The sequence below is a fragment of the Eleutherodactylus coqui genome, chromosome 9 (assembly GCF_035609145.1).
Source record: "Eleutherodactylus coqui strain aEleCoq1 chromosome 9, aEleCoq1.hap1, whole genome shotgun sequence".
NCBI lineage: Eukaryota > Metazoa > Chordata > Amphibia > Anura > Eleutherodactylidae > Eleutherodactylus > Eleutherodactylus coqui.
The window spans coordinates 38,310,392-38,333,787 of record NC_089845.1 but is presented as its reverse complement, the minus strand read 5'-3'; positions in this window follow the sequence as shown (position 1 = coordinate 38,333,787).

The window sequence follows — 23,396 nt, the reverse complement described above, 5'->3', positions numbered from 1 at the left end:
CGATCAGTTGCGACTATTTGAACGTTTAATCCATCGGCGATCAATTCAAGTAGTGTTTTCCGGAATGCAGTGGTTTCGAGCGAAACTGACGAAGCAGGTGGAACAAGTTGTTCCACCGTGAAGCCCAAAATTTTTTTGCTGTTCAACTCCAAAAAAGTATAAACGGTGTACTTTGCAGAAAAACCCGGGCTATCTGATTGCCCATCGCCAGCTAAATACAAGGGTGTTGATTTCATTTCTGCTATTAGATTTGCCCTCTGCTGCATCCAATGATTATCTATCACTGGGAATAATAAGTGATGTTGGTGGCGGTAGAAAGTGGTTTTTGAGATTCCTTGAAGTTTCAGAATATGTAGCATATTACTAACTTTTGCAAAATTAGATCCGCTGAGAAGGACACTGGAAGCAAGTAAAATGTTCCCCGCCGGGCAATTGTGGATGAGTGGTTGGCTTCGCCACAAGTTGCAGGTGTGGCCTCTTTCACAGAAAGATTTCACAATTACCATAGATCCCTTTGGGAAAATCTTGACGTGAGTTAGTTTAAGAAAGCATTGCTTTCGGTAAGGGCAAGGGATCATTGAAAATAAACCCATCAAGGAGCTTTTGAAAACTATGAACTTTTCTTCAGCGGATGGGTCCATCTCTGTTGGAGCTAAGGTTTCAAATTCTGGTAAGGGGTAGCTCAAGGGGTTTTCGGAATCAGAAGGAATGGCAAAATCCTCACTACCGGAACTCTCCGATGCTTGCGATGCTCTGAATGTCGAGTCGTTTGGATCATCAGAAAAAACACTTGAAAGGCTTTCCTCAAAAGTAGAAGCAATATTGCAACTTGAGGGTTGCATATTGATTCTATCGGCCTCATTTGCTGTTTTGGATATTGGGCTCTCTTCTCGTATCTCTTGGAAGGCAGTATTACCCATATTGGTTTTTAAAGGTGTAGAAGAACACGGAGTGCCCTGTGGGATTTTAAATGAAATTGGATTCCGGTGTGGACTGGCTTCTACTTCATTGCATTGGATGCCAATGCTTCTTGACTGGAGTTGTGTCCTGTGTTGCGATTTAATTGCCGCTGCTTGACAGGCCTTGCATTTACCCCTCCCTGCATTGCTTGCTTCATTGTCGGTTTCTCTTTGCTCAAACTGTCTTTTGAAATTTACGATTACCTTTGCATCTACGGTACAACCTTCACTGATTACTGTCAGAGGAATTTCTAGCTGTGTTTCATCACCTTGTAGATACACGTCGACTGTCATTTCTTGAACCGCGCTAGGTGCAACCAGGGTAGATTCTTCGCGCGAAGTGCCTTCCCTCGAAGTGTCTTCCCTCGAAGTGTCTTCCCTCGAAGTTTCTGTGGCTGAAATTTCTGGCTGCTGCGTCTCCCCAATTCTTCTGCGTTTTCTTGAACGTCGACCTTTCTTCACTAACCGGGTCTCAATTTCCAATGCTGTTGGGAATATACTTGGCACAGCATCGGGCTTCAATTTTTTACGGTCCTTGACTGTTATGTAGCAATCCTCCAAGAAATGTTTGCTGCACAAACGATAACTGCAAGAACCTTTTTTTTGGGAAATCTTAGTAAGCCACTCTTCAACGTCAACAAAGATGTGAGGAGCCTGCTGTAGCCAAAGTCTTGTTTTTTCGATTTTCGTTGGAAAGATATGAAGACAAGCACTTTCGCCTCCCTTCTTCCAGTATGTGGTGCAAGTTGGAACCACGCAGCTTGGCATTGTGATTTTGTGTTTTAAAGTGACTGATCTGCTGTGTGTGGGAAAGAAAATGTGGTGCAAATACTCACCCTCCTGCAGTGACTTCGGAAGAATATCACGAGTCCAAACCCTGGAATCTCCAATGGCCACCGATGCGCTCCAACGTATACGCTCTGCATTTTAAAGACAAGAAGGCGTAGATCAACAGAGATGCTAAGCTACAACAACCAAACCACCCACCCACCCACAGCTACAGACCAAAAGACACATCCATCAATCTGCACATACACATACATGCATGCATCCATCCCTATACACACACACACGCACAACCACACGCACAACCACACGCACAACCACACGCACAACCGGCCATGCGGCCCCATCCATGCATCCACACAGACTTATGCACGTGATAGGTTATTAAAAATATTGATTGAGCCCTAACATAAGATAGATAAGGAAACAGTGTAATAAATGTGACATTAGTTATTTGTTTATATAATGTTATGTATTATGGAAATTAAAAATATTTAAAACATTCCGGAAGTTGCTAGTAGAATTTGCATATAGAATCATATGTAAAAAAGTATATTCCAGCGTTTATTTGAATATTGATTTTAGAATACTAAATGTATGATTAATTAGATTTTATTCAGCTATCTTACTGAATCCCAACTTATCAACAATGTGCTGACTCCAAGTAGATGGCTGAACCAGTTCTATGTGTAAACTAGAAACAATGCCCCCTCTTTTGATGTGCTAATTGTTGATGGACCTTGAAGATTACATTCTGGTTTGGGAAGAAATGCACTCAGACACTATGGAGCCGTCTGTACATTTCAAACAGTTTTGCTGATACCTTTTGTATAGAAGGCTTTTGATTTACAGCCATATTGCAATCTGTTGGAATGAGGGTTTGGTCAGCAAAAGTGGTTTGAAACTTAGTATGAGGTAACATTTGGAAACGCCGTCTTTTCATCTTGCATAAAAACTAGCAATGTTCAACAATAAAGTAGAACTCATTCTGATTTACTGGACAGTCTGTGTAGTGGCTTATTATGGTTCTCAATGAATACTCAATATAATATTTCCTCTTAATTTGGACTTAGGCAACATTCGCATTTTGGTCTTCGTTGATAGACCCCCTACACACGCATCGTCACGTACAAAGACATCCGCCCATGCGGCCTCATCCCAATGCCCATGCGGCCCCATCCATGCATCCACACAGACTTATGCACGCATCATCACGTACAAACACATCCGCCCATGCGGCCCCATCCATGCATCCACACAGACTTTGAACGTGATGATGCGTGCATAAGTCTGTGTGGATGCATGGATGGGGCCGCATGGGCGGATGTGTGTAGGCCGCATGGGCGGATGTGTTATGCACGCATCATCACGTTCAAACACATCCGCCCATGCGGCCCCATCCATGCATCCACACAGACTTATGCACGCATCATCACGTTCAAACACATCCGCCCATGCGGCCCTATCCATGCATCCACACACTATCCATGCATCCACACACTATCCATGCATCCACACACTATCCATGCATCCACACACTATCCATGCATTATCACATAGACACACATCCGCCCTTGCGGCCTCATCCAAACGCCCATGCGGCCTGCACACATCCATGCATGCATTCATTCATTCATGCAGCCTCATCCATCCATGCATCGGCAAGCACTTATGCACACATATCCATCCATGCATTCATTCATGCACCGCAGACACCTCTCAACACCCCCCCCCCCCCCAGCGCCCACAGCACCGCAGACACCTCTCACCACCCCCAGCGCCCACAGCACCGCAGACACCTCTCACCACCCCCAGCGCCCACAGCACCGCAGACACCTCTCAACCGCCCCCCCAGCGCCCACAGCTCCGCAGATACCTCTCAACCCCCCCCCCCAGCGCCCACAGCTCCGCAGACACCTCTCAACCCCCCCCCCAGCGCCCACAGCACCGCAGACACCTCTCAACCCCCCCCCCAGCGCCCACAGCACCGCAGACACCTCTCAACCCCCCCCCAGCACCCACAGCACCGCAGACACCTCTCAACCCCCCCCCCAGCGCCCACAGCACCGCAGAAACCTCTCAACCCCCCCCCCCAGCGCCCACAGCACCGCAGACACCTCTCAACCCCCCCCCAGCGCCCACAGCGCCGCAGACACCTCTCAACCCCCCCACCCCCCCCCCCCCCCAGCGCCCACAGCACCGCAGACACCTCACTTACCCCGGCTTGGATTGAGTTCGTCCCGGCTGGCGGCTGCTGGTCCCGTGTGGCTCCCGCCTGCTGATCGTCCCGGCTGGCTGCTGGTCGGTTGTCCCGTCTGGCTGCTGCTGATTCGGGGTGAAAGGCTAGACTGCTCCTTCACCCCGGTTTAAAGGGACGCCGGGAGCTGAATAGCCGCCCCTGCGCGCTCCCGTGCAGTGATAGCTGGTCTGCGCATGCGCAGACTAGCTGTATCGCGCGGGCACGCTGGAGAGGCTCGTACACAGAGGGAAGAGAAGAGACTGCGCAAGCGCGTCTAAAGTGGCCTGGTGTGGCAGAAATTAGACGGAACCGTGGCGACGGGGACACAGAGACAGCGCGAGGATGGAGGTAAGTAATTGAATAACTTCTGTATGGCTCATATTTAATGCACAATGTATATTACAAAGTGCATTAATATGGCCATACGGAATTGCTTACCCCCACTTGCTTTCGCGGGACAACCCCTTTAAGAGCGAGTGTGAGAAGAGAAGGCCAAGATCACCGTGCAGTGATGTCACGCGTGACAAACATGTATTCCTTTTCCATCTATATTGGCCATCCCTCTCCGAGGGTTGTCCAGAAGAGGCCAAGCGATGCTCTGGCCGAGGCTGTGTGTGTCCCTCTGGGGAGGAGTCTGGTAAATGCCACCATGACAAGTGACTGCTTTACCCTCCCAGCTCCTCAGCGTATGCCCCGTGTCCTGAGTTGCCCTATGGCATGCTGCAGCAGCGCTCAGTATTCAGAGATGAGAGGAGCGTTATGTGTAGGCTAAACTCAGCTGCAGATTTGGAAATAATGCAGATTTTGCCAGTTCAGAACATCTGCAGCATTTCTGCTATGAGTGAACGTGCCCTAAAAATGCCACTGAGTATACACGCCCTCCGGACTGCTATCAGTGGTCCAGCTGCTGCTGGAGTAGGGCATCTGCTGAGCTGGATGTGCGCCACGGCTGCCAGAAGTAACTATGTATAGATATATCAGAGAGATCTCTCCCATCATCTATATAAATCCATACATAAACCAAGGACTGTAACAAGGGGGCGCTCTAATAACTATATATAAATATATCAGGGGTCAATACAGAGATCTCTCCCATCATCTATTTATATCCAGGATAAGGGGGCACTCTAATAACTATGTTTAAATATATCAGGGGTCAGTCCAGAGATCTCTCCTATCATCTATTATACCCAGGACTGTAACAAGAGGGCACTCTAATAACTATATATAAATATATCAGGGGTCAATACAGAGATCCCGCCCATCATCTATTATACCCAGGACTGTAACAAGGGGGCGCTCTAATAACTATATATAAATATATCAGGGGTCAATACAGAGATCTCTCCCATCATCTATTATACCCAGGACTGTAACAAGGGGGCGCTCTAATAACTATATATAAATATATCAGGGGTCAGTACAGAGATCTGTCCTATTATCTATTATAACCAGGACTGTAACAAGAGGGCACTCTAATAACTATATATAAATATATCAGGGGTCAATACAGAGATCCCACCCATCATCTATTATGCCCAGGACTGTAACAAGGGGGCGCTCTAATAACTATGTATAGATATATCAGGGGCAATACAGAGATCTCTCCCATCATCTATTATACCCAGGACTGTAACAAGGGAGCGCTCTAATAAGTATGTATAATATATCAGGGGACAATACAGAGATCCCGCCCATCATCTATTATACCCAGGACTGTAACAAGGGGTCACTCTAATAACTGTATAAATATATAAGGGGTCAGTACAGAGATCTCTCCCATCATCTATTATACCCAGGGCTGTGACAAGGGGGCGCTATAATAACTATGTTTAAATATATCAGGGGTCAGTACAGAGATCTCTCCTATAATCTATTATACCCAGGACTGTAACAAGGGGGTGCTCTATACATCTAAAGAAAACAAGGCCTCTACACCAGAGAAGGGGGTTCTTTACTGTAAGAGCAGTGTTACTTCTGAACTCTCTGCCTGAGGACGTGGTGATGGAGAAATCACTAGAAGAGTACAAACGGGGCCTGGACGCCTTTCCTAAGTGTTAGAATATTACATGTTATAGTCACTGAATACTTCAGAAGGGTCGGTGATCCGGGGATTATTCCAATTGCCAGATTGAAATTGGGAAGTCATTTTTTTCCCTAAAATGAGGAACATTGGCTTGGGGAGGGGTTCCTCTGGATCAACATTGCAGGATAATAGGCTGAACTGGATGTATGCATGTTTTTTATATCTCTGTAGTGACCCAGAACTTCATCCTGGTCCTCTCCATAAATGTCATACATGTATGTCTTATGTTTATGCACTGTGCAAAGCTGTCTTGTCATTTGCCGTATGTGTGTTGCACAGCTGCAGCGCTTGAGAGGTTAACTTTTAATAAAAATCGAAAGCCTAAATGTAAATGTATCAAGTCTGTCCTGTTGTGTGGTATGAGAGAGTTTATAAATGTAAGTGATTGAGAGCACTAAGGGGTTCATGTCTTCAGGAGTGTGGCTGTTCAGGAGGTCCAGACATATGAGGGCACCTTCAGCCCTCATGTGTCGAAGCATGGAAGAGGAGGAAAAATTTCCTGTATTGCTTGTGAGCTGGATGTAAGGAGAGTGCGCCCCGGAGAGAGAGAAAAAGAGCATCTGTGAGTTCTAATCTGTGTTTATACAAGGCCAGTGCAGAGGTACTACCTCTTCTGTTTTTCCTACATGGCCATCTGAAGTCTAGATCACCACGTAGAGGTATACCCTTTATTTGTTACACCCACATGTATCCATGGCTGGGTGGAGGTACTTCAAGTCAATAATCTCTGTTCACACATGTAAATCTAGAAGAGCCGTGTGAAGGTACAGCAAGTCAATAATCTCTGTTCACACATGTAAATCTAGAAGAGCCGTGTGAAGGTACAGCAAGTTAATAATCTTTGAAGTCTGTTCATCTACCTGCACTGTGAAGTCTTTTATTGAACTGCCTTGTATTATTTCACTTACAATTATTCAAGTAACGTTAATACCGGGTACTGACCATTCCCAGAGACCCATGCCACTAAAGAACTGTTTGTGGATGCATTTCTTATCCGCCGAGGGTCATACCGGCATATGCAGGAACAATGGCGTCACGTGTGACAATTATGCCCCCTGTTCTCCAGTTTGGTGGGCATTCCCAATCCTAGCGGTGTCCTAGGTGAACTGCAGTGTTGCTCTGGCCTTGGCTGCATGTGTTCCTCCGGGAAGGCGCATGGTAAGTGCCACCATGGCAAGTCAGCACTTTACCCTCCCAGCTCCCCATGTATGTCAGGTGTCCGGGGTCTCCCTATGGGATGCTGCATGTCAGCTTTACATACTGTGGTACTATAACCAATTACCCCCAAATATAAAATTAGCCTAAACTAATAATATGCTGCATGCAGTCTAAATGATACAACTAATACTGAGATTCTTGGTGGCTACAAGCTTCGACTACCAGGACATCTATGGCCCTCCCTTCAGCAGAAGCTGCTGTGTGCCCTATACAATATCACAGTTTGCACACCTATTAAGGACGCCCATGACTGCAAGATCAGGCTGCACACAAACGGTTTGCACTCTGTAACCATGGAAACACATTGGTCTGCATAGGAGCAGAATACACATAGCCATAAAGTTTATGAGGTTAGTCAGCATGACCCAAGATCGAGGATGATAGATTGGACTAGAATGCATTTAACAAACTTTTATGTTCTCCCTTTTAGTATTTTTGCATTGCTAATTGTTCAGTAAATAAAAGGCTCAAATCTTCCAGACAGGAAGGATCAGACCTCCAGAAACACTTCCCGTTCCTCCGCAGCGTGAGATCACACAATGGTATAAACACGTGGCGGCTGAGGATCATGTGCATAATATACAGGAGGGTTCACATTATATGGTCTACTGGGTGGTTCTGGTGGTTCTGCTTCGCTTCATGCAAAGTAAGGCTGATTTCACCCGGGCAAGTGTGATACCGGGCCGTGAGCCTGTCCTGATATCACGCTCGCCAACATGCCATGACCCACAGATGTGAGGCGGGTCAATGGAAACATCACATCGCACTCCTGTACACCTTGCAGGCGGCGCAATGCTTTTGCCGGCCCCATTGGATACAATAGGTAACATGCCACGTTGTTTCCCCCCCATGATGTGTTGCGGGAAATAACTGCTCATGTGTATGACCCCATTCAAAAGAATCGGGTTTATATCCGGGCATCTCACGACCACAAATCTCTCTCCTGCAGATGAGCGTGACGTTTTAGCACTCGCGACAACATGTTGTAATTGTGCTCTGAACGGAGCGCGATCACGTCCCCTCGCAGGCGAATCCACTCTCTTTGCTGTACTTTTTTTCAGCTGCCAGGCCCATTTACATTGGCGTGGGACACACCTGCGCCATGTTTGAACAGGAGAGGCGGCCTAATTAGTAGCCTGGCCAGCCTACTTAGACCAGATAATCAAACTTCCCCATGAAATTGCGCCATTTGACTCCTATTGAGCCCGGGGTGTGTAAATACGCACAATAATAGAGCATGTCACAAATATTTTCGCCCGACAGAAATGTGGGCACAAACATGCTCCATGTAAAATCAAGTGAAATCAGTGGGTTCTTTTGGATGCAATTTGCGTGAGCGATTCTGCATGCATAAAACTGCGCGCAAAATGGCCCGTGTGAAGGAGGCTCAAGGCGTCATCCTACTGGCATCCTATAAAGGGTTTTGTTTAGAAACATGACCTGATAAAAGCCCCCGCGGTCCATCTAGTCGGCCCTTCTATTAGTTCTCTCTGCGGATGGATATGTGCTTATCCCAGGCAGCCTGAAGTCATTTATTGTTGATGCTCCAACCCCGTCTGCTGGGAGTTTGTTCCAAGCATCTACTACTCCTTCAGTCACATAACATTCCCTGACATTGCTGGTATTCTCTTCCTCCAACTAATCTCAGACTGTCCCTCTTGTTCTGATCTGGTTCCTCAAGAAAAATGTTGAGTGAACCAAAAGAGTCAAATGCCGCTGTAGGTTGAGCTTTGCTAAAAGTTTAGTACGGCGCAAATACAAACCACGGGGGTGATCTTAGCCGAAGCCACTAAAGTCCTTCTTTTGCTTTACTATCTGGGGCCAAGCTTCTGCCCCCTAGAGGTTCGGCTCGGAGGCTTCAGTGCATATTCCTTCACATGATGGGAAAATAGCTGCATTTACAGACAGCAACCACGATGTATCATACAAGTAGTCCCCACTAGTTCTATTGTAGGATTCATTGCAGCCTCCATGCACCACTCGCTGCAGCCTCCATGCACCACTTGCTGCAGCCTCCATGCACCACTCATTGCAGCCTCCATGCACCACTCGTTGCAGCCGACATGCACCACTCATTGCAGCCTCCATCCACCACTCGCTGCAGCCTCCATGCACCACTCATTGCAGCGTCCAGGCACCACTCGTTGCAGCCTCCAGGCACCACTCATTGCAGCCTCCATGCACCACTCATTGCAGCCTCCATGCACCACTCGTTGCAGCCGACATGCACCACTCATTGCAGCCTCCATCCACCACTCGCTGCAGCCTCCATGCACCACTCATTGCAGCGTCCAGGCACCACTCGTTGAAGCCTCCATGCACCACTCGCTGCAGCCTCCATGCACCACTCATTGCAGCGTCCAGGCACCACTCGTTGAAGCCTCCATGCACCACTCGTTGCAGCCTCCATGCACCACTCGTTGCAGCCTCCATGCACCACTCGTTGAAGCCTCCATACACCACTCGTTGCAGCCTCCATGCCCCACTCGTTGAAGCCTCCATCTTTCCACAGAACTGCAGGTAGGAAAAAGTAAAACAAGCGGATCCGAGGCGCCAGAAACACCCAAAAGGGATCTCTATTCATCTCTTCCTTTAACCCCTTCCCGCTCCAGGGCGTAAGTTTATGTCCTGGTAGTGGGGGTACTTTCCGCAACAGGATGTAAACTTACGTCCTGTGTTGCCAGTGCCTCAGATCGCTGTATAAGTGATAAGGCATGGCAGGGCAGTAGCCTTATCACAGCGATCAGCAGTACTGTGGAGAAAGTCCCCCAGGGGGACACAAGTTGTGTGAAAAAAAAGATTTAAAAAATGAATTTAAAAAAATGTAAGAAAAAGTTTTAAAAAAGAACCATTTTTAATGCTTTTTCTCAATTAAAACCCCCACATATTTGGTATTGTCGCGTCCGTAACAATGCGTACAATAAGCTGCACATGCTTTTAACTGTGCAGGGAATGAAGCGGGAAAAAAAACGCTAAAAAACTGAGGCAAAATGCTAACTTTTAGCATTTTGCCTCACTAAAAACGCAATAAAAGTGATCAAAAAAGCCGTATGCACCCCAAAATGGTACCAATAAAAACTACAGCTCGTATCACAAAAAATAATCCCTCATAGAGCTCCATACATCAAAAAATAAAAAAGTTACAGGACTTTGAAGGCAGTGATTTAGAAAAAAAAAAAAGATTTCCAAAAAAAGGATTTTTATTGCAGAAAAGTGGAAAAACCTTTAAAAAAATTTAAGAATTTTGGTATCATTGCAACCGTACCGGCCTGCAGAAAAAAAGGATTGCGTCATTTATGCTGCATGATTAACGCTGTAAAAAAAAATAAAAACATCTATGGCAGAATTGATGCGTTTTCTCTCCCTGCTATAATTTAAAAAAAAGTTTTACAATATAGTCTATGTACCCAAAAATGATGCCGAAAAAACAAGCCCTTATTTGGCCGACGGAAAATTTAAAAAATTATGACTTTTGATAAATGGAGAAGAAAATCCGCCAAAAATCCTTGGGTCCTAAAGCCCAAAATAGGCCATGTTAAAATACAACATACATCTCAGCTGCACAGGGCCATTATCAAGTCAGAAGCTACAAGACAAATACAAGCACCGCACATGTACAAATATTGGGACTTTATATCTTGGTTATTTCTTTTTAGGAGTTATAGGAAATAGGGGGGCAGAAGTATTAGGTTTAAATTCCCTACCGGACATAAAAAAATATATTAGAAAAGTTAAACAAAAAAAATACAAACAAAAAAAACCCTTTTTGCTCACTTTTCTCTTTGTCAGTTTGAAAAGGTGAATAAAAATATACATTTTTGGCATTGGCGAATCCGTAACGTCATACAATCAATCAAACAGACTTTTTATCTCTCACAGAAAACGTTATTTTAAAAAAATTAAAGCTAAAAAACCAGAGCCAATAAGCTTATGTTTTGTTAGAAAAAGTCATAGATATCGAAAATGATACAAAAAACAAACTACAGCTCATCCTGCAAAAACAAGCCCTCCCAGAACTCGTCCATGGAAACATCAAACAGTTCTGGGACTTTGCATGCAGCGATGCAAAGAAAAAAACTTTTCCAAAAGAAAGTGTTTTTATGGTCCAAAGTGGAAAAACCTAAAAATAATGTATCATTTGGTATCGAAATCATAACGACCCGCATCAAGAAATATCATTGATGTGTTTTCCCACCCTGCTCCCCCCCAAAAAATTAATAAAAGTTATACACTACATGTACCACAAAATGGTACCAATTAAAACTACAGCTGGAGATCCAACAAACAAGCCCTCATACGGCCGTGTCAATGGGAAAATAACACTCATCTTTATTTGTATGGCGCCAACTTATTCCACATAACAAAGTTATGGCTTTATAAAGGGGAGATGAAAATCCCAATAAATCGGCCGAGTCACTAAGGGGTTAATATTGTAGGAATGTGGCAGGTGATGTGTCATAGAGGGGGAAGTCACATAGGGATGATGCAGTGACTATTATGACATCACCGTGTTCTGGACAATCCTCCAGTACTTGTTCTGAAGACCTTCATTCTACTTGCAGCTGTTTCACTGTAAAGATGTTTGGACTTTTGGTCATTTTTATTTTGCTATCCTCTGCTGCTTCCTATCCGATTCCCCTGCAAGCAGCAGAGGAGGAGAGCAGGGGCCCGTTGGAGAGTCAAGATCTAGTGAGTAAGTACCCACCGTGTAGAAAGTTTATATAACCCTATCTCAGATATATAGCGGAGTGGGCACAGGGCTGTGAGGCCACTATCATCGCTGAGACCCCTGCCGGTCTCGAGAACAGGGAGCCCGTGCCCCCTGTCCTCCACACTGGGGGGCTACTGCACCCCCGCAGTGAGGAGGAGACTGAACGGAGCGACGGTCGCACATTCACTTTCAATGGGGCTGCAGTATCTGCTCAGCTATTTCGGTCAGTCCATTGATATGCATAGAGCACCGACCGCGCATGCTCAGCCGGCGATCCGTTCACAGTGACTTCACTGCAAAGGCAGAAGCGACTCCCATAGTGATGGGCAGAGCGAGACACAGGAGACCCGTTCTCATGATCGGCAGGGGGCTCAGCAGTGAAACACCCACGATAGGCAAGTTATCCCCTATCCTGTAGATATAATTTTTGATAATTTCTGTAAAGCTGTTGGTCTGTAGGAAGCCCCACCCCTTTCACCAAATCCCACTCACTTTCTTAAAAAGCGATGACAGCAGCAAATAATAGTAAGAAATCATAAATCTTTACATAGAAAAAGGTTTGTGCCAAAATCATCTTTTTTTTGTTGCACAAAACTGATGAAATCACTAAATAAATTGTTCCCTTTGTTTTAGGAGTCCGGAGGAGTTTGGACTCGGAGATAGAGGAAATAGAAGAGAGATTACAATCTATACCCCGGTACATCATTGTTGCAGCCCCACTTCTGTTCCTCGTGATCGCCGTCCTCTGTTGCTACACGTATGTACTATTTCACTCCCTTAGGGCAGAAGCACACGGGCGCATGCGCTAATACACCTGCCGCTATGGAGCGTATTAGAGCATGAACCGTTTTGTTTTTTCGGACGATTCTAAATGCACACTAGTGCAGACAACACATATCTATATATATACACACATATCTATCTATATACACACATATATCTATCTATATACACACATATCTATCTATATACACACAAATATCTATATATACACACATATCTATATACACACACATATCTATCTATATACGCACAGTATTAGTGTAGTGATATTGCTTTTTTTTTTTACAGAGTCTGCTGTGATGCCCCAGAAAACAGAGGACCGTGGTTAGATACATAGTTAGATTAGATAGATAGATAGATGTGATAGATAGATAGATAGATAGATAGATAGATAGATAGATAGATAGATAGATAGATAGATATTAGATAGATAGATATTAGATAGATAGATATTAGATAGATAGATATTAGATAGATAGATATTAGATAGATAGATATTAGATAGATAGATAGATAGATAGATAGATAGATAGATAGATAGATAGATACCACCACTTGCCACCGAAAAACTGCAGCCACCATCTGCTGCCAAAAAATAACAGCCATCACCTGCCGCCGAAAACATCACCCACTGGCGAAAAACACCAGCCACCACTTACTGCCAAAAACGTGACCATCCAACAAAACCATCCGCCATCCAGCAGAAAAACACCAGCCAGCTCCAGCTGCAAAAAAAGACCATCCGCCGACAGATGCTGAAAAACACCCGCAGCCGCCGGCCGCATACACCATCAGTCATCACCGGCTGCCAAAAAACACCAACTATCGACAGATGCTGAAAAACAGCAGCCACCGCCTGCCACCAAAAAATGGCAGCCACCATCTGCTGCCGAAAAAGACCGGCCACCAACAGATGCTGAAAAACAAAATGAGTGTCAATAAAACTATATATGTTTATACCAAAGCACTGGAGTGGTCAGCATTTTACTAATAGTCCTGTGTAGCGCCTGTTCCTCCCAGGAGGCGGCGGTCCTGGAACCTGATCTAAGGAGCAGCTATAAGTGGACGCTTGAAAAGTTTGTTTTGGCCAGTTCACCGAAGTTTTACAAAAAGTTTAATTTGGTCTGAATGAGTTTGAACTAAACTGGAAGTTCACCAAAATCCCTAAAATTGGTTACAAGATCGTCTAATGCCCCTTTTAGACAAGACGATTCTCATGTGACCCATCGAAGGAGCGAGTGACGTCACGGCTAACTCATTCGCACTCGTGTAGCCTGTTGGACAGGCAGATCATCACTGAGAATCATTCACTTCTGGTTCAGTGTTTCACATTCCTATGTAAGCACATAGCGGGGGGAGTTTGACCGGAACGAGAAGTGAAGGAGCCAACCGTGATTGTTAGTGCTGATACTGAATGGCGAACGGAGTGAGCGATTCTCATTTATATTTCGGTCAGTGGCTCACGTTTAAAGCAGACGATTATCGTTCACTTTTGCTCATTTTAATGATTTTTTGAATGATAATCGTTACATCTGAATGCACCGTTAGAGCCATTAAGCTCTGTATAACACGCTGGGAGTGTTATATGGGGCGTCTGTGACTCATAGGCCTCATTCACACGGGTGATGAGTCTTTACACTCACCATGGAAGATTGTCTGCGATTGAGTCCTGAGATTAATTAGCGTTTTCTCGTCATTTACACGGGTGTATCGTGTAAAAAATATGATGCAGCGCGGAAATCCAGTTGGCAGAAATCCTTGTAGTGACCTCTAATGCTTTAATAGAGCCAACTGTCTTCTTTCCCGAGCTCTGGACGCAGGTAAACTCCCTCCCCATAGCAGTTAGGCCTCATGTCCACGGGTACGGACGGATTCCAAGTGTGGAATCCCGCAGCGGAGTCCACCTGTGCCCGCAGCCATGGACATTTTATGTACATTTTCTTACTTGTTCGCCTGCGGTGCCGGTCTTCTCCATCTCAGACGGATCTTCTTTCTTCCGCATGGCGGAGGCGCTCGGGGCGCCGGTTGGCATGCTGCAGCTTGCACAGTGCATTTGTTTTTAATTGTCTTGCTTTCCAGCGGATCCGCAGCACGTCTGCAGTGTCAGCTGTGGCTGTGCCGCAGATCGGACGCTTCCCTTGGCTTAATTGGAAGCCGTCCGTGCGGGAATCAGCAGAAAATAGAACATGCTGCATTTTTTTCCCCACACATGCGATCCACACGCCGGGGTAAAATGACATCCGCAGGTATTCCATCATAGATGACTATCCAGACAGCTGGAATCAGCTCCTCTTATGTCCTGTGACCCGGCGACTCGGGAACATCGCCGGCTTAAATATATTTATTCCTCATGAGATTATTCTACATCTTTCACCTTTTAAATTAGTCATTGAACTTGGGCTGTAAACAAAGCCCAACGTGTGGCTGCTGTGCAGCACGGTAAGCTGTTCTGTGAGTATAGCCATATGATGGCCAGCTGACCTTGACTGCACAATGTGGCAGAAATCAAACCCAGCCTATGGCCTCATGTCGATTCCGCATGGAGAGTCCCTCACAGAATCCGCCAGTGCCTGCGCCCGGCAACCCTGCGTACCTGTGTCTTCTTTCTTCTGTACTGCGGATGTGTGCGGACATGCCGGACGTCACCCCGGCGTTCATGCGCAGTACAGGGTTTGGTTTTTTTTAGTCTCCAGCTTTCTCACAGAATCCGCAGCCCGTCCGCAATGTCAACGGCAGCCGTCCATGCGGGAACCGCAGTAAAATGGAGCATGCATGCTATGGAGGGTTATTGCTGCGGAATCTGGAGGCAGATTTGGTGATCTGATTGCTCTGATGCCCACAGTCCTCAAAAGGGAGGAGCAGCAGAGCGAGTTAGGCTGTATTGTAGCGGGTGGTGGTCTTGTGACGCAGAGTTCAGGATACGATGGAGTAACCAAAATGTACAATATTTATTTATAAACAAAGCGATATAAGTGAATAACAGTAACATGACAAGTGAGTAATTACACTACTAGCTGGATGCTAGAACTACTAATACATTGTGCACAATACTTTATAGAGCCACAAGAACAGTCCCGGTAAATAGAAATACAAATCATGTAACATAATACACAGAATAACACACCCCTAATATTAAGGCCTCCTTCCCACGAACGGATTTCTGCCGCGTAATTCGCGGCGAAAATCTGCTGCGTTGCCTGCAGCTATTAGGTTCTATTGAACCTAATAGCTCAATGCTCACGGTGCGGAATTCCACCGCGGAATTCCGCACCGTGAATTCTCCCGTCCTCATCCGCGGCATGCTCTATTTGCTGCGAGTCTACGCATGGACGGCTTCCATTGCAGTCAATGGAAGCCATCCGTTCACGCTATCTTCTGCTGTAGCACAGCGGAAGATAGCGTGAAAACGCTTTCCCGCCTACTGCCGCCGCGTCATGTGACGCGGCGGTGGGCGGGGAAGCGTCATGCGGGAGCGAGGACGCCGGATCCGCTCGTAAGTATGGGGTCTCCTGGGGGGCGCCGTGATGGGCTCTGCCGCGGAATTTCGCGGCGGAACCCGTCACGGCCGTGTGCAGCCGGCCTTACACTACTAGCTGGATGCTAGAACTACTAATACATTGTGCACAATACTTTATAGAGCCACAAGAACAGTCCCGGTAAATAGAAATACAAATCATGTAACATAATACACAGAATAACGCACCCCTAATATCAAGGCGGTCTGTTGGAAACACAGTGCTCAAAATCCAATCGAAGAGTCTCTATTATCCACAGCTCCCACACTGCCCTCTGTAATAGTATAGTGGCCCCAAACACCTATTTCTGGCCCCTCCATAAATGTCATACATGTCATGTCTTTAATGTGGATGCTGTCTTGTCTCTTGTTATGTATATTGCACAGCTGCAGCATGTAAGAGGTTAATGTCTGAATGTGGCTGGGATATGTCTGGGAAAGTCTCTTCACGTGATGTCTGTACCCTATAAATGTGAGTGATTGGGGTGTGGTAGGGGGGGTCCATCATCTTCAACGGTCGAGAGTGCAGTGCCGACCACATGGGGGTACCTTCAACCCTCATGTGGTGAAGATATGGAAGAAGAGGAGAGATATCCTGAGGCCTTCCATGCCAGGAACCTCCTCTGAAGAGAGCCAGGAGTGAGGAGTCCGCCATACAGAGCCAACCACAGAAGTCAGAGTGAGTGTCAGAGGAGAGTGGTGTTGGTCCTCCGGAGTTATTCAGAGTCCCGGACAGTGTGTGTGTCCAGGAGCGGAGCACTGCAGATAACTGAGACTGTAGGCCTGATATCATCCTGTGTTCTCCTCCCTGACCGGTCTTTATTCAACCGCCGGATAATCTACAGTGAGAAGGAACAATGGCGTCACGCGTGACAACTTCACATATACATATACAGGTAACTGCCACCCAGCGTTGTCTGGAAGAGGCCATAGCATTACATCATACTGCGATCGGGCAGGCAGTCCATCTAGCCACCCATGGGTGAGGTAGCTTGATAGACTGGCACCCGCTGCGATGACACCCGCACGGCTCCCTGCGATTTCATCACAGGGGGGGGGGGGGGGGGCGTACGGTACCCCCGAACATCATTCAGGGGATTTAAATGCCGCTATCAGAATTGACAGCAGCATTTAGAGGGTTAACAGCTCTAATGAGCCGTGGGGCTTATCGGAGCAGTTACCACTGGTTGTCAGCAGCAACAAACAGCCACTGCCGGCGTTCCTTAATACTATCTGTGGTGTTACATAGGACTACAGGTGACATCGTTATCTGTCCTCAGTGTTATCACCGTGTGTTATCTGTGGTGGTACACAGGACTGCAGGCAACACTGTTATCTCTCTTCAGCGTTATCACTCTGTGTTATCTGTGTTGTTACATAGGACTGCAGCTGGCATAATTATCCCTGCTCATCGTTATCGCTGTGTGTTATCTCTGGTGTTACATAGGACTGCAGGTGACGTTGGTATGTCTCCTCAGCATTGTCATTGCGTGTTATCTGTGCTGTTACATAGGACTGCAGCTGGCATCATTATCCCTCCTCATCATTATGACTGTGTTATCTCTGATGTTACATAGGACTGCATGTGAGATCATTATCTCTCCTCAGCATTATCACTGTTATCTCTTGTGTTACATAGGACTGCCAGTTGCATCATTATCTTTCCTAAGCATTATCACTGTGTGTTATCAGTGGTGTTACAAGGGACTGCAGTTGTAATCGTTATCTCTTCTCAGCGTTATCACCGTGTTTTTTCTCTGGTGTTACATAGGACTGTAGGTGACATCGGTATGTCTCCTCAGCGTTGTCACTTCATGTATTCTGTGGTGTTACAGCTGGACTGCAGCTGGCATCATTATTAGAGATGAGCGAACACCAAAATGTTCGGGTGTTCGTTATTCGGAACGAACTTCCCGCATTGCCCAACACAGCTGAGGTAGTAATGTCGTGCTTAATGCAGGTGGGCTTCGGCCCACACTGCATGCCCCAGTCTGACTGGGGTTCTTTATAAGTGTACAGATGTAGTAAAAACTCCGTGTGCACCCACAGCATGGGTGGGTGCCAGGAAGCCACCGGCGGTACATAGAAATATCCCATTGCATTGCCCAACACAGCTGAGGTAGTAATGTTGTGCTTAACCCTTTCCAATCCAATTTGTATATGGTTTTCCTAGGGGGTTACTCTTTTTCTGCCGTTATACAACGGCGCTATATGCTGGCTAAAGCCAGTACTGCATGAGGTGACACGTTGGATAGGCTCCGACAGCAGAGAGGCTGGCAATATACACTAAGAGAACCCCGACGGACGTCTACCAACAACGGAGCTGTACAGCCTTAAACCCTAATGTCTTCACAGGTCACACAGTGGACTGGAAAGGGTTAATGCAGGTGGGTTTCGGCCCACACTGCATGCCCCAGTCAGACTGGGTTTCTTTATAAGTGGAAACAGATGCATTTATAATTCCCTGTGGACCCACAGCATGGGTGGGTGCCAGGAAGCCACCGGCGGTACATAGAAATATCCCATTGCATTGCCCAACACAGCTAAGGTAGTAATGTCGTGCGTAATACAGGTGGGCTTCGGCCCACACTGCATGCCCCAGTCTGACCGGGGTTCTTTAGAAGTGGACACATGTAGGTTAAACTCCCTGTGGACCCACTGCCTGGGTGGGTGCCAGGAAGCCACCGGCGGTACATAGAAATATCCCATTGCATTACCCAACACAGCTGAGGTAGTAATGTCGTGCGTAATACAGGTGGGCTTCGGCCCACACTGCATGCCCCAGTCAGACGGGTTCTTTAGAAGTGTACAGATGTATTAAAAACTCAGTGTGCACCTACAGCATGGGTGGCTCCCTGGAACCCACCGGCGGTACACAAAAATATCCCATTGCATTGCCCAACACAGCTGAGGTAGTAATGTCGTGCGTAATACAGGTGGGCTTCGGCCCACACTGCATGCCCCAGTCAGACGGGTTCTTTAGAAGTGGACAGATGTATTAAAAACTCCGTGTGCACCTACAGCATGGGTGGCTCCCTGGAACCCACCGGCGGTACATAAAAATATCCCATTGCATTGCCCAACACAGCTGAGGTAACGTCAGCTGTAATGCAGGTGGGCTAAAAATTAATTTGATTACACTGTAGGCGAGGGCCCACAAAAATTGCTGTATCAACAGTACTAATGTACATCCCAAAAATTGGCCATGGCCAGCCAAGATGGCAGGTGAAACCCATTAATCGCTTTGGTTAATGTGGCTTAATTGGTAACTAGGCCTGGAGGCAGCCCAGTGTAACGAAAAATTGGTTCAAGTTAAAGTTTCAACGCTTTTAGGCGCATTGAAACTTATAAAAATTGTTCAGAAAAATTATTTGAGTGAGCCTTGTGGCCCTAAGAAAAATTGCCCGTTCAGCGTGATTACGTGAGGTTTCAGGAGGAGGAGCAGGAGGAGGAGGAGGAGGAGGAATATTAGACACAGATTGATGAAGCAGAAATGTCCCCGTTTTGGATGGTGAGAGAGAACGATGCTTCCATCCGCGGGTGCAGCCTACGTATTGCTTACGTATCGCTGCTGTCCGCTGGTGGAGAAGAGAAGTCTGGGGAAATCCAGCCTTTGTTCATCTTGATGAGTGTTAGCCTGTCGGCACTGTCGGTTGACAAGCGGCTACGCTTATCTGTGATGATTCCCCCAGCCGCACTAAACACCCTCTCCGACAACACGCTAGCCGCAGGACAAGCAAGCACCTCCAGGGCATACAGCGCGAGTTCAGGCTACGTGTCCAGCTTCGACACCCAGTAGTTGTAGGGGGCAGAGGCGTCACCAAGGATGGTCGTGCGATCCGCTACGTACTCCCTCACCATCCTTTTACAGTGCTCCCGCCGACTCAGCCGTGACTGGGGAGCGGTGACACAGTCTTGGTGGGGAGCCATAAAGCTGGCCAGGCCCTTAAAGACTGTTGCACTGCCTGGGATGTACATGCTGCTCGATCTACGCACATCCCCTGCTACCTTGCCCTCGGTACTGCGCCTTCTACCACTAGCGCTGTCGGCTGGGAATTTTACCATCAGCTTGTCCGCAAGGGTCCTGTGGTATAGCAACAGTCTCGAACCCCTTTCCTCTTCGGGAATCAGAGTGGGCAGGTTCTCCTTATACCGTGGATCGAGCAGTGTGTACACCCAGTAATCCGTCGTGGCCAGAATGCGTGCAACGCGAGGGTCACGAGAAAGGCATCCTAACATGAAGTCAGCCATGTGTGCCAGGGTACCTGTACGCAACACATGGCTGTCTTCACTAGGAAGATCACTTTCAGGATCCTCCTCCTCCTCCTCCTCCTCCTCCTCCTCCTCCTCCTCAGGCCATAGACGCTGAAAGGATGACAGGCAATCAGCCGGTGTACCGTCAGCAGCGGTCCAAGCTGTCTCTTCCCCCTCCTCCTCATCCTCCTCATGCTCCTCCTCCTCCTCCTGTACGCGCTGAGAAATAGACAGGAGGGTGCCCTGACTATCCAGCGGCATACTGTCTTCCCCCGCCCCCGTTTCCGAGCGCAAAGCAGCTGCCTTTATGGTTTGCAGGGAATTTCTCAAGATGCATAGCAGAGGAATGGTGACGCTAATGAATGTAGCATCGCCGCTCACCACCTGGGTAGACTCCTCAAAATTACCAAGGACATGGCAGATGTCTGCCAACCAGGCCCACTCTTCTGAAAGGAATTGAGGAGGCTGACTCCCACTGCGCCGCCCATGTTGGAGTTGGTATTCGACTATAGCTCTACGTTGTTCATAGAGCCTGGCCAACATGTGGAGCGTAGAGTTCCACCGTGTGAGCACGTCGCACAGCAGTCGGTGCACTGGCAGCTTAAAGTGATGTTGCAGGGTGCGCAGGGTGGCAGCGTCCGTGTGGGACTTGCGAAAATGTGCGCAGAGCCGGCGCGCCTTTACGAGCAGGTCTGACAAGCGTGGGTAGCTTTTCAGAAAGCGCTGAACCACCAAATTAAACACGTGGGCCAGGCATGGCACGTGCGTGAGGCTGCCGAGCTGCAGAGCCGCCACCAGTTTACGGCCGTTGTCACACAGGAGGCTCAGCGGCGCAAGCCAGCGGTCGGTCTGCTGTGTCAGACCCTGCAGCAGTTCGTGGGCCGTGTGCCTCTTATCGCCTAAGCTGAGTAGTTTCAGCACGGCCTGCTGACGCTTGCCCACCGCTGTGCTGCCACGCCACGCGATACTGACTGCTGGCGACATGCTGCTGCTAACACATCTTGATTGCGAGACAGAGGAGGAGGAGGAGGAGGGTGCTTTAGTGGAGGAAGCATACACCTCCGCAGATACCACCACCGAGCTGGGGCCCGCAATTCTGGGGGTGGGTAGGACATGAGCGGTCCCAGGCTCTGACTCTGTCCCAGCCTCCACTAAATTCACCCAATGTGCCGTCAGGGAGATGTAGTGGCCCTGCCCGCCTGTGCTTGTCCACGTGTCCGTAGTTAAGTGGACCGTGGCAGTAACCGCGTTGGTGAGGGCGCGTACAATGTTGCAGGAGACGAGGTCGTGCAGGGCTGGGACGGCACATCGGGAAAAGTAGTGGCGACTGGGAACTGAGTAGCGCGGGGCCGCCGCCTCCATGATACTTTTGAAGGACTCCGTTTCCACAACCCTATACGGCAGCATCTCAAGGCTGATGAATTTTGCTATGCGGACGGTTAACGTTTGAGCGTGCGGGTGTGTGGCGGCGTACTTGCGCTTGCGCTCCAACAGTTGCGCAAGCGACGGCTGGACGGTGCGCTGAACTACACTGCTGGATGGGGCCGAGGACAGCGGAGGTGAGGGTGTGGGTGCAGGCCAGGAGACGGTAGTGCCTGTGTCCTGAGAGGGGGGTTGCATCTCAGTGGCAGGTTGGGGCACAGGGGGAGAGGCAGGGGTGCAAACCGGAGGCGCTGAACGGCCTTCGTCCCACCTTGCGGGGTGCTTGGCCATCATATGTCTGCGCATGGTGGTGGTGGTGAAGCTGTTGGTGTTGGCTCCCCGGCTGAGCTTTGCGCGACAAAGGTTGCACACCACTGTTCGTCGGTCGTCAGGCGTCTCTGTGAAAAACTGCCAGACCTTAGAGCACCTCGGCCTCTGCAGGGTGGCATGGCGCGAGGGGGCGCTTTGGGAAACAGTTGGTGGATTACCACACTTCCTCTTCCAACCTGTCCTGCTGCTGCACTTGCCTCCCCCTCTGAAGACCTGTCCTCAGTAGGCTTAGCAAACCAGGTGGGGTCAGTCACCTCATCGTCCTGCTGCTCTTCCTCCGAATTCTCTGTGCGCTCCTCCCTCGGACTTACTGTAATTACTACTACCTCACTGATAGACAACTGTGTCTCATCGTCATCGTCCTCCTCACCCACTGAAAGCTCTTGAGACACTTGCCGGAAGTCCCCAGCCTCATCCCCTGGCCCCCGGGAACTTTCCAGAGGTTGGGCATCGGTCACGACAAACTCCTCCAGTGGGAGAGGATTCGGAACCATTGCTGCCCATTCTGGGCAGGGGCCCGAGAACAGTTCCTGGGAGTCTGCCTGCTCCTCAGAATGTGTCATTGTAATGGAGTGAGGAGGCTGGGAGGAAGGAGGAGCAGCAGCCAGAGGATTCAGAGTTGCAGCAGTGGACGGCGCAGAACTCTGGGTGGTCGATAGATTGCTGGATGCACTTTCTGCCATCCATGACAGGACCTGCTCACACTGCTCATTTTCTAATAAAGGTCTACCGTGTGGACCCATTAATTGTGAGATGAATCTGGGGACGCCAGAAACGTGCCTCTCTCGTAATCCCGCAGCAGTCGGCTGCGAAACACCTGAATCAGGAGCTCGGCCTGTGCCCACACCCTGACTAGGGCCTCCGCGTCCTCGGCCGCGCCCACGTCCTCTAGGCCTACCCCTACCCCTCAGCATGCTGTATTACCAGGAATGCAGAAACACAACACTGTAATTAAATGTGCCGCTTATTGGCCTGTGGTTGGAGGCTGAATTACCTTACGGAACGCACAGCAGATTCAGGAAACACTTTTGCGCACGCCTGTAGTGAGACGTAGGTGCGTATGACGGGGATAGTGGAATTCACAGCGCAGAAGC